Genomic DNA, 10863 nt, shown 5'->3' with positions numbered 1-10863 from the left:
CAAGACTAGTGAGACCCCACTGAACCCTACTTTAACCAGGGCTACGTCAGTGCTACAGTTTGAATTTAAAACGTATTTGTGTGAAGTGTGAAGTTAAGTCATGGATTGAACAGAAATATGAATAATTATAAAATACTTTATTATTTCATAATAAAGTAATTATAAAATAATGTATTTGTGTTTATTTGATTCCTATTCAAGAGAATTACTTTATATATAGTCAATATAGGCACAGAAGTAAATTTTTTTAACATTTTCTAATGGTGGTGTGCCTCGTGATTTTTTTCATGAAAAAAGTGTGCCTTTGCACAAAATAGGGTTGAAAAACACTGCTCTAGAGGAGATATGCATGGAGGAATGGGCCAACATACCAGCAACAGTGTTTGCCAACCTTGTGAAGACGTACAGGGCACCTCTGTTTGAACGTTTGACCTCTGTCATTGCCAACAAAGGATATATAACAAAGTATTGAGATGACCTTTTGATATTGACCAAATACTTATTTTCCACCATAATTTGCAAATAAATGTGTTCCAAATCAGCCAATGTGATTTGTCTGGATTTGTTTTCTCATTTTGTCTCTTATAGTTGAGGCCTACCTATGATGCCAATTACAGGCCTCTCTCATCTTTTTAAGTGGGAGAACTTGCACAATTGGTGGCTGACTAAATACTTTTTTGCCCCACTGTATATACCACTAGTCACTGTGCAGTCTATCAGCCTAGCCAGTGGTCTAATACCCTCCTCTCTGTAGTTCTATTGCAGCCAGCACACACTGCAGTGGGTGGAGTAGGGGGAAGTCTTAGACCGCTGGTCTGGCCCTGCCCACTCTCAGTGCAGCTCTCTGCTCTGTCACACCTCCTTCCCTGAGACTGGGCGTTGCTGGAACTCTGTGTAAAACATGGTGTTGTTCCACATTAGTCATGGGAAGTTCGGATCTTTTACATGAATCGGTGAATTTCAGACTGTTCATTCAAATGAACCCATTCATGAATCGATTCATTGGTTCAACTACCGAGTCTGCAAGTGAACTGAAGCTCATGTGAACTGAAGCTCAGGAGCTGTCTCAACCTAAAGGGTTAAAGTATCAATCCAAATGAGAATCTACTCTCATTCAGACTCTGTGCGTCATCTTTTACCTCCCTGCAAGCACGGCCGGTGCAAGGATTTTTGCCTAAACAGGCAAAGGTGCATTTTTCCACCTCCCCTCCCCCCGGCACCCTCAAGAAGGTTGCCTATGCAGCCTTAAGCTAGCTCCTGCCCTCCATAGACATCTCATAAGGCAGCACTCCAAATCTAATGGGAAATCTGAGAAATGCAAGTTACAGGTCAAACCAAATATCTTAGAACCATTTAGAAAAAGGGAAGACCATCAGCTACTAGTGCCCTATATAAGTGACAAACAATGACACCCCAATACAAAGACACCCCAAAGTGCACCACTACAGAAAGCCTAAGTATCTTGTCCATGTTACAGCTCACACTGAACATCTCCAGCATTTAGGAAAAGAATGACCATCAGCTACTGAAGCCCTATATTCAAAGCCACAGGCATTGACACCCCAAGTCCCATACCATGGAGCACCCCAATACAAGGACACCTCCCATAGAACATCACTCCAGAAAGCATAACTAACAGCAGATAACAAGTGACCATAAACTGATGTTTAGCTGCTTCAGGACTGGCCATCATAGATAAACTGCAGCATCCTGAAGCAGTGTTACCAAGATCACGGCTGCTGCAGCTGGCGATTGCTTTTCCCTTACAAGCGATCTCTATACAGTCCTGTAACCTCTGTTGTGGCTGCTGATGAGTTGATGGTGGGCAAAATTCTGTGTAATAACATTTAGTTATGAGGCCTTACACTGACCACCAATGTAATGGAGGTATTTGCACTCACCAGCAATGTAACAGAGGTATTCACAGTGATCACCAATATAACTGAGGTATTCTCACTGTCCAGCAATGTAACGGAGGTATATACATTGACTGCCAATAAAATAGAGGTACAGTGCATTCAGAAAGTATTCAGGCCCCCTTCACTTTTATTTTGTTATGTTGCAGCCTGATACTACAGTTTCATTTTTTTTATCTCATTAATCTACACTCAGTATCCTATAATGACAAAGTGAAAACAGAATTTTTGAAATGTCTGTGAAAGTATAAAAAAGAAAAAGCTGAAATACCACATTGGCATAAGTATTCAGACCCTTTGCAACAACACTTGAAATTTAGCTCAGATGCCTCCCATGTCTCTTGATCGTTGCTGAGATGTTTCTAGACCTTGATTAGAGCCCACCTGTGGACAATTAAATTGATTGGACATGATTTGGAAAGGCACACACCTCTCTAAAGGTGCCCATACACCTTAAGGTACCCATACACTGTCCGATTATCGCGGAAAATCCCGCGATCGTACGATAATCGCAAAGTGTATGGAAGGCGTGCAACCGTTTTTACTGTACGGTCGCACGTCTTTTGTCTAGGGAGCACGCTAGAAAACCAGCCGAAAATCGTACGATTTTCGGCTGGTTTGAACAGTGCTCGGGAGACAAATCCCAAACGGGCCGGTGTGCGCACGCGCACACTGCCCGTTCAGCATTGCGGTCTTGCGATGATCGAGAGTACGATCTGCCTGTCCAAGATGGGCAGATCGTATGTTTTTTTAATTACTTTACAACTATCGCAAGACCTTAGTGTATGGCCACCTTTACAGTTGTAAGCTAATTAAAAGCTCGTACGATCTGCCCATCTTGGACAGGCAGATCGTACTTGCGATCATCGCAAGGCAGATGCGATCGTACTTGCGATTTCGATGATTGCAATGAGGGGCGGGCTTCCGATGACTGCAAACGGGCAGTGTGCATGTGCGCACACCGGCCCTTTCGGCGATTCTCGGCGGGTTTTCAAGCCTGTTGGTTCGATGGAAGACGTGCGACCGTACAGTAGAAACGATCGCACGCCTTCCATACACTTTGCGATTATCGTAAGATTGCGGGATTTCCCGCAATTCCCGTACGATAATCGTACAGTGTATGGGCACCTTTAATAAGGCCTCACAGCTTCTATAGCCGATCCAGGCCAGATCTGGATAAAAGCTTTCAGAGAGAAGTGCTCGTATGGTGTGTTTGTGATGTGTTAGAAGCCTAATTAACATAAAAATGGTTGCCTTACCGCAACACATGCTAACTCACAACATCACATACTGCCAAGGGAAAAATATGGCCTAAGGGATTCTCTAGCATACAATTAATGGTTGCGTGATTTATAAGGTTATCTTGTATTTGTTTAGGAATTCAACTGCATTTAATTTGTGTGCTTGTCTAACATTTTAAACTAAATGAGACTCTAGCCCACTTGGAAATGTAGGCTAATTGTAAAAAAACAAAAATGTTATCAATGAGCTGATACTCAAGTGCTCATGATTTTGGGTGTTGTCCTCCACAGCTACATATAGTCAGTGAACCACTGACTAACTTGAATTATCGGTTATTGTGTTACACAGCATAGAGCATAGACATTGAATCATCGAAATAAATGCCTGCTTGAAGATATTCTTGTAACATCATTTGTACATTAAAGTTTGTCCAAAATGCTTTTTCAATAAAGCAGGACACACTGACCTCATGCTAAATAGTATATCTATCTATATTCTGGTTGTTAACCAAAGCATATTCTCTTCTCAACTCCCTATTGTATATCCAACAAGTCTGACCAAGGCTGTGAATAAACTTGTGTAAGTAAAGGTAATTAGTTACATTTGTCGTAACTAAATAAATCCTTGTGAAGTCACACATATTATTACCATCCTTTCTCAAGTATAACAAACAGTCCTCCTTATAGTCTATGACTTGTCACCGACTCCAAAGTGATGATTCCTGTTAAACATGCCTCACTCCACATACTGGGTTTTGTCTTGCATCAAAAGTGTTTAGGGTTCTTTATTGGAGGTCTTTACTTCCAGTTTACCTACCAGCATTCTGGCCTCTATAGCAGTTACAACCTTATGAACTGCTGGCAATAATTACCCTGTTGTATTTGCTGGGTATTTAAATCCATCACTATCTGGAAGTTATTTTCTTTCTGACGGCTTACAGAGACAAGCTGATTCTGAACCAGGAAGTAGTTCTGAAGGTTCACCATAACTTATACACTTGAATACCTGGGCATGAGTTCCACCAGTAGGGTACCACCCAGCTTCTTGTCACCCAGCACAGTTGCTTAAATTGACATGAAACCTTCAGGGTTTGTTTTTTTTTAACTGTTTCTGTTTATGAGGGCCAGTCTAACTTGGAAAAAAATTTTTTTTTATTCTTTCCTTTTTTCCCCCCTTGTTCTCTATTGGTATCCAAACCACTATGGGTGCCTCAGTCAGCTAACCGGCTGCTTTGGAGGCACCCATGCGTGTACACTTACGCCCGAGCCTGCACCTGTCTGCATCCATAGACACTCACAGTGTGCGGCCAGCCATGCCCCCATCCTTGCAGTCACAGTTTGACTCCTGGCAGAAGGAGCATATGGCTCCTCTGCCCTCAGTACCTTCCCCCACAATCAGGACGTTTGGAGAACCCCAAGTATCTTTCAGGTTGAGGCGGAGGATTCAAGCGGCTGCAGGTAAGTGTGTGTGGGGTAAACAGAGGTTTTAGAAAAGTACTGGATGTTTTTTACCTTAATGCAGAGAATTCATTAAGATAAAAAACACCCAGACTTTAGTGCTACTTTAAGTCCAAAAAGAGGAGCACCTTTGGGTACCAGAAATAGGGTAAAGATGCCATTTGCAAAAAGCATGTGGCAATGTGGCAACAATATAGAAGAGCTTGGTTAAATTGTATCACTGGCTTGCGTTAGGAAAACAGGCTCATGAACAGGTGAATGTTTGAAATGGGTCATGGGTGTGTAGAACTTAAAGTACATCTAAAGTCAAACATAATATATTCATTATGGATTCCTGAAGAACCATCTGAAATTTGCATTCGCAATGTATGGCCAGCTCTTGTTGTTAATGCATCAAGTGTCCCTACCGGAAGATTTCCTCTTCATTCCTATTCTGACAAAAGCAAAATCACTTTCTGTTTCTGTGACCATGGTCATCAGCACAATCAGAGAGAGAGAATCTCTCTAATGGATATAAATAGAAATAAAAACCTGACAGGAGTTCTAAATCTTCACCGCTGTATACAAAAGAGTTTTACATTTACAGTACTTTTGTAGTCAAAGTATACTATATATGCTGGCCACCAAACCAATATATTATAACGTTTATATTGATTTCTACATGAGTCAATTAAAAAAAACACTGTACATAAGAACATACTTTAAACCATTCTACACAATAGTACAAAAACATACATATTAATCTATTTAAATATGATAAATCCACCTAAATTTATGTTTCATCATTCATACTCTGTCTTATTTTAATCATCATTTGCCTGTAAGTGAGGAAAGCATAAGCTGCATAAACAATGTCCCAGGAAAATCCCGACAACGCCAACCCTAACATTCCAATATAAAATATCACACATGGAAATCATATAGCCCCAAACCCACTTGTATACTGTAAAAAAACAAATTATTGATCAGAGTTTAGAATGTGAGTGGGCTGCCCACATTGTACAGTAAGCTAAGTCACAATACTGAGACCCCCCCACTGACTGCTTGGAAATGTGATCAACCGTATGTGTATTATAAATGCAAGTGTGTATAAGAGGATCCAGTAACTATGTGTCCAATATCTCCTTTATGAATCTAATAATCTAATAGGATGTTCCTGTCATTTGTGGCAGAAAGCACCATGAATCAAGCTCCCATTCATTCTCCAAATATTTTATAATGTCAGCATGCATGCACTGCAGTGAATCATCCTCATGTATGGAGCAATCTTACCATCCGCTCAAGATAATTACATTGCCTCCTGCCTACACATTCATGAAAATTTAAAGCAACCCTTTCCTTTGCCAATATTTACAGAAACTTCTGCCAAATATGAACAATGCAGCTTATAAATAACTCACCAGTGTGAAACCACTGAAAAACACTGCTTAAAGTGACCCTGTAAGAGAAAACGTTGTATGATTATCTTGCCGGTGGGTGGGGTGCTACATTTTTGCTCTCTTAGGTCACTTTCACGTAAGCAGCAGGCTCCGGGGCCCTTCTAGAAAGGGATCCTCAGTAGATTGCTTTTCAGAGGGCAACTGAGCTGTGGTTTGCAGGAATTTAGGAGGCAATACTACTACCTCCTGAATGCCTTTTTTGTCACACTGAGAAACTGTGTACGCCATTGCGGCATGGTCCCATTGACTCCAATTGGTGAGTAGGACAGGCCGGTGCCACCTATCAAACTCGAAATTGTCCAAGCAAAATATCATGACAGCAGTAATGTGTACTGTCATAAGCAGCCACCATAGCACATTATAGGTGGGGTGTCAGGGAGCAGTAAAAACACAGATCAAAAACACAGATATAGGTGGGCTGTCAGGGAGCAGTAAAAACGTGGCCACCTATGTGAACTTAGCCTTAAAGAGCTCTGGGTGCTATTGCTATCCGACAGTTACAGGCGTATCAAACAGCGTGGCCCCTGATAAGTGTTGTGGCTCAAGTAAGTAAAAGTAAATTTAGCTCACCACCTGCCAGGAAGGTAGGTATAAAGTGAAGCCAAGCCTGTCAGTCACAAAAGCTACATCAAAGACAGCTCTTCCCTTTCTGCCATTGTCCAAGTGTGTATGTTTATCCACTAATAGACCAATCTTAGGGGAACAACAGCGATCAGCCAACAAATTCCAATCAGGAAGACTGATCCTCACCCAGGTTGGTTAGTAGTGGGTGTCTACTCACATGCAAAGGTGCATTTAAAATGCTGCATTTGTTTATTGTTGACTTTGCTATATGAAATAGTTTTCAAAAGTGTAAACATTTTCATATACGGTAGCTTCTGTATGTAAAATATGACCACAAGAGGGTGCTGTGATTGTGAAGATACAGAAGCAACAAACTCGAAATCCACCTGCTGAACTTTATACAGTACCTTAAAATGTATTTCCACTTTTGCAGCTAAATTGGGATAGCCTGTACTTTATATTTGTTACATGTTGTTATTCTCATAGCCTAACTTCAACAAATATTTGAAATTGCTGCTTACATTTCACTTCTGAAAACTACAAAACTGAATTGTCCTTTGCCATGCAAGGAGGGCTGTAGAATTGATGATTACCATAATTAACCCTCTTTCTCATACCTGACTGCAAGAGTGGAAATACACTTTAAAGTACAACAATGGCTCCTGTATGACAGACTAAACAAAAGGAAAATCTAGTTATGTTTTGCAGAAGACTCCTAAAGTAAACAAAATACTTCCTTTACCTTCCACATCCTTCATTTGTGTCTCACATACTCCCCTCCCAGGCACTGAAGCTCACAGTGGGAGAGTTTCAGAAACAGAGGCCGTGCCGTTCATCCAAAAAAACAGTGGGCAGGACTAGGTGTGGCCAGGTTCTGATTCACAGGCTACAGTGATAATGTTGATATCTACACCCTCTACAGCATATTTTCATACCACTGTAGTACAAGCGGGAACAGCCTACATGAGAATGGCAACTTTGCTCTGAATTCAGGAGCAGTGCAGAATTGTTGCTACACCATCCCAGGAAGCTGCATTGGGTACAGGTATTGGTGGGAGTTTGCTGGGGGGGGGGCTAGCAAGCTGCCAATTACAGGCCTCTCTCATCTTTTTAAGTGGGAGAACGTGCACAATTGTTGAGTGTAAAAAGTGTAAAAGGGTTAATACTTACCTGTGTCTTCCCAGCGTGCTCCCGTCCGAAAATGTGAAGATCCTCGGGCGGCTGCATGTGCAGATCACATTTTTGGCCGGGACGCGAGGAGAGAAGCAAGGTAAGTATATGACGGCGTGCACCCTCATGCAGACACCATGGGACAGAAAGTGCCAGCAAGGACAGAGGAGTCAGCGCTGGATCGGAGACCCGCAGCAGCGCTGGAGGGACAGATGAAAAGTACAAGAAAGAAAAAGATCGGATTAAGAAACATCATTTAAGGTAAGTGCTAACATTAACATTGGGGGGAAGGAAAAACATTTTTGACTTTAATGTCAATTTAAGTGACACAGTACATATTTTTTAATAGGAGGCCATCGTTCTACTTTAATAAGCATTCACTAGAGGTCCTATGTGAAAAGGGCAGTGTGATCAAAGGGGCAGTTCCGAAGCTTTGACAGTATGCTAATAAACCTGCAATCAGCACAGTGAACTTTTGCTTCTGGTAACTGATCACTTTGATTAAGGCCCCTTCACACAGGCTGATCAATAGGGAATCCGTGCATGGATCCCCTCCTGACTGCAGCAGTACGTATCTGTCCAGATTTTTCCTCCATCTTGTGATGGAGGAAAGAACTAAAGCTGCCAGACCCTATGTCGGTCTATAGGGGGTCAGACTTGTGTCCGTTTACACCAGATTAACCCCGATCCAGGATGATCAGGTCCGGCGAAACGGAACACTGTTCCATTTGTTTTTGCGGATCTGAGTTGGGGTGTAACTTGGTGTAAACGGTCGCATGTCCATTTAGGTATGCGTTCTCAAGCATAACACTCTGTGCATATAGCATCGGTACCTGCAGCTCTGGTCCTCCGGTTCTATGTCCCTCTAGCATGCAAACTCCCACACCTCTCTCTAATGGCCACACTGCCTGGATCTACAGTCGGTATCCTGCACCTTCCCTCACCGCCTTATCTGCTGAGAAATTAAGTTATATGCCTGACAACATCCCCCTCCCCCAATACAATCTTCCACACTGCCATGAACTACAAGTCCCATAAACACAGCGGGCAGCGTGAGGGAGCTGTGGGCTCTCTTCTTCCTCTCTGGGGCCCCCCTCAACTGGCGGAACGACAGGGCCCGGTCGCAGATGTGACCGCAGCGACCCTGGTAGTGCCTCCAGTGTTTATAGCATATATGAGCTTCTTTATGACCAGATCATAAAGCAACAGGACATCATGCTTATAAGATAAATGTCATTTAGTGAACACTTGCATGTTCTTTATGTGTTATATCCTGAGCTGGGGGGCAAGTATACAATAACTGAACATATCAATAGCTAATCTAGAATTTTATAAAACAATTAAATAACATTAGATGTGTACATCTAGCAATGTTTTTTCTTGTCACTGCTGTGCATGTGTGACTCCCTAAAAGTGAAATGAGAGGTTCTTTCTTCCGTTTCAGTGAGCAGGTGCTGCTTCTGTGCATCTCTCGAAAGGAGCTATTTTTACAAACAGTCAAATTATGCAGTTACAGTTCTTAAACACACATGTTGCTGAAGACACCTACAGAAGTGCCACTGGACTAATAGCAAAGTTGGTTTGCACTTTAACACAGTGGTATTCAACCAATGGTTCATTGCTACTTTTAAGCTACTCATGGCTGTTTTCCAGCAGGCGCTTACTATAAGGCTCACAAGTTTAAAAAACAAAAGTTGCAGAGTTCTTCCTTAACCTCATTGAAGAATAAAGCAGGCTTCTGCTTTAACCTCACTGAAGCATATAGCAGGATTCTCCCTTAACCTCAGAGGAATATAGCAGGCTTTTGCCTTAACCTGAGGAATATAACAGGCTTTTGCCTTAACCTGAGGAATATAACAGGCTTCTGCCTTAAAGGAGAACTATGAGGCGAGTGCTGTTCACTCACCTCATATTTCTAGCCGACCTGTGACAATGAGACTGTGACAGGTTGGCTTAGTAGATCGGGAGGTGAGCGAACACATACCGGCGTTCGCTCACCTCTCGATCCTGTCACAGCTCTCTGCCGTGACACGGGAGGGGTTGGATTCCCCCCGCTCCGATCCGCCAGCGCTTACTGGCGGAACGGACGGGGGAGGGGGCGGCTACAGCTGGCTCTGCCTCTAGATAGGCAGAGCCAGCTGTCAGTCACGCAGCTGGGCAGATCCCGGCACAATTGTCGGGATCCGCTTCAGCTTCGGCGTCTCAGTATACCGCTAGCAGCGGCTCGCGGTATACTGAGCTTAGGGTGACGGGAGGACGCTAGTTTGTGTCCTCCCATTACCCTAAGGAGAACTATGGGGAAAAACACTGACCCCATAGTTCTCCTTTAATCTCAGAGGAATATAAAAGGCTTCTACTTCAACCTGAGGATTATAGCAAGATTCTACCTTAACCTCAGAGGAACATAGCAGGCTTTTGCCTTAACCTCAGAGAAATATAACAATCTTCTGCCTTAACCCAAGGAATATAACAGGCTTCTACTTTCACTTGAGGAATATAGTAGGCTTAGTTCCACCTTAACCTGAAGAATATAGCAGCCTTCTGCCTTAACAATGAACAATATAGCAGGTTTCTTCTGTAACCTCAGAGGGATATAGTAGACATTATGCTGAGGTCTATTGCAAAGTGCTTCTTTCTGTAAAACACAAACAAGAGCACAATATCGTTGAGTGGTACCTTGCGTTAATTGAACAGAACAGTGCAATTAACACACAGACCCTACAATCTCAAGGTGTGGAAAAAAAAAAAAAAAACTTGCGGGGTTTTCCAGCATCTAAAATGTTTTTGTTTTTTTTCTAGTGTTAACTAGAATCATAAGCAGATAGCTGTAAATAAAAACCATGTGTAACAATTTATTCAGTCTTCAGTTAACTGGTATACCGCATGACTCATTGAATAGAACTTTCTCAGATTTTTGGGTGGGTGGAAAGCAGAGGTAGAATCTAGGGATTGGGAAATTTAGCTGGGGTACAATCTATAGCTTCTGAAACTTAGCAGGTTAACCATAACTGGACAACTGGTATAAAGACAGGGGTAGGCAACCTTGGCACTCCAGCTGTGGTGAAACTAAAAATC

This window comes from Nanorana parkeri, unplaced genomic scaffold, assembly GCF_000935625.1.
Source record: "Nanorana parkeri isolate BGI_ZX_2015 unplaced genomic scaffold, ASM93562v1 scaffold1135, whole genome shotgun sequence".
NCBI lineage: Eukaryota > Metazoa > Chordata > Amphibia > Anura > Dicroglossidae > Nanorana > Nanorana parkeri.
This window is presented reverse-complemented; position numbering follows the sequence as displayed.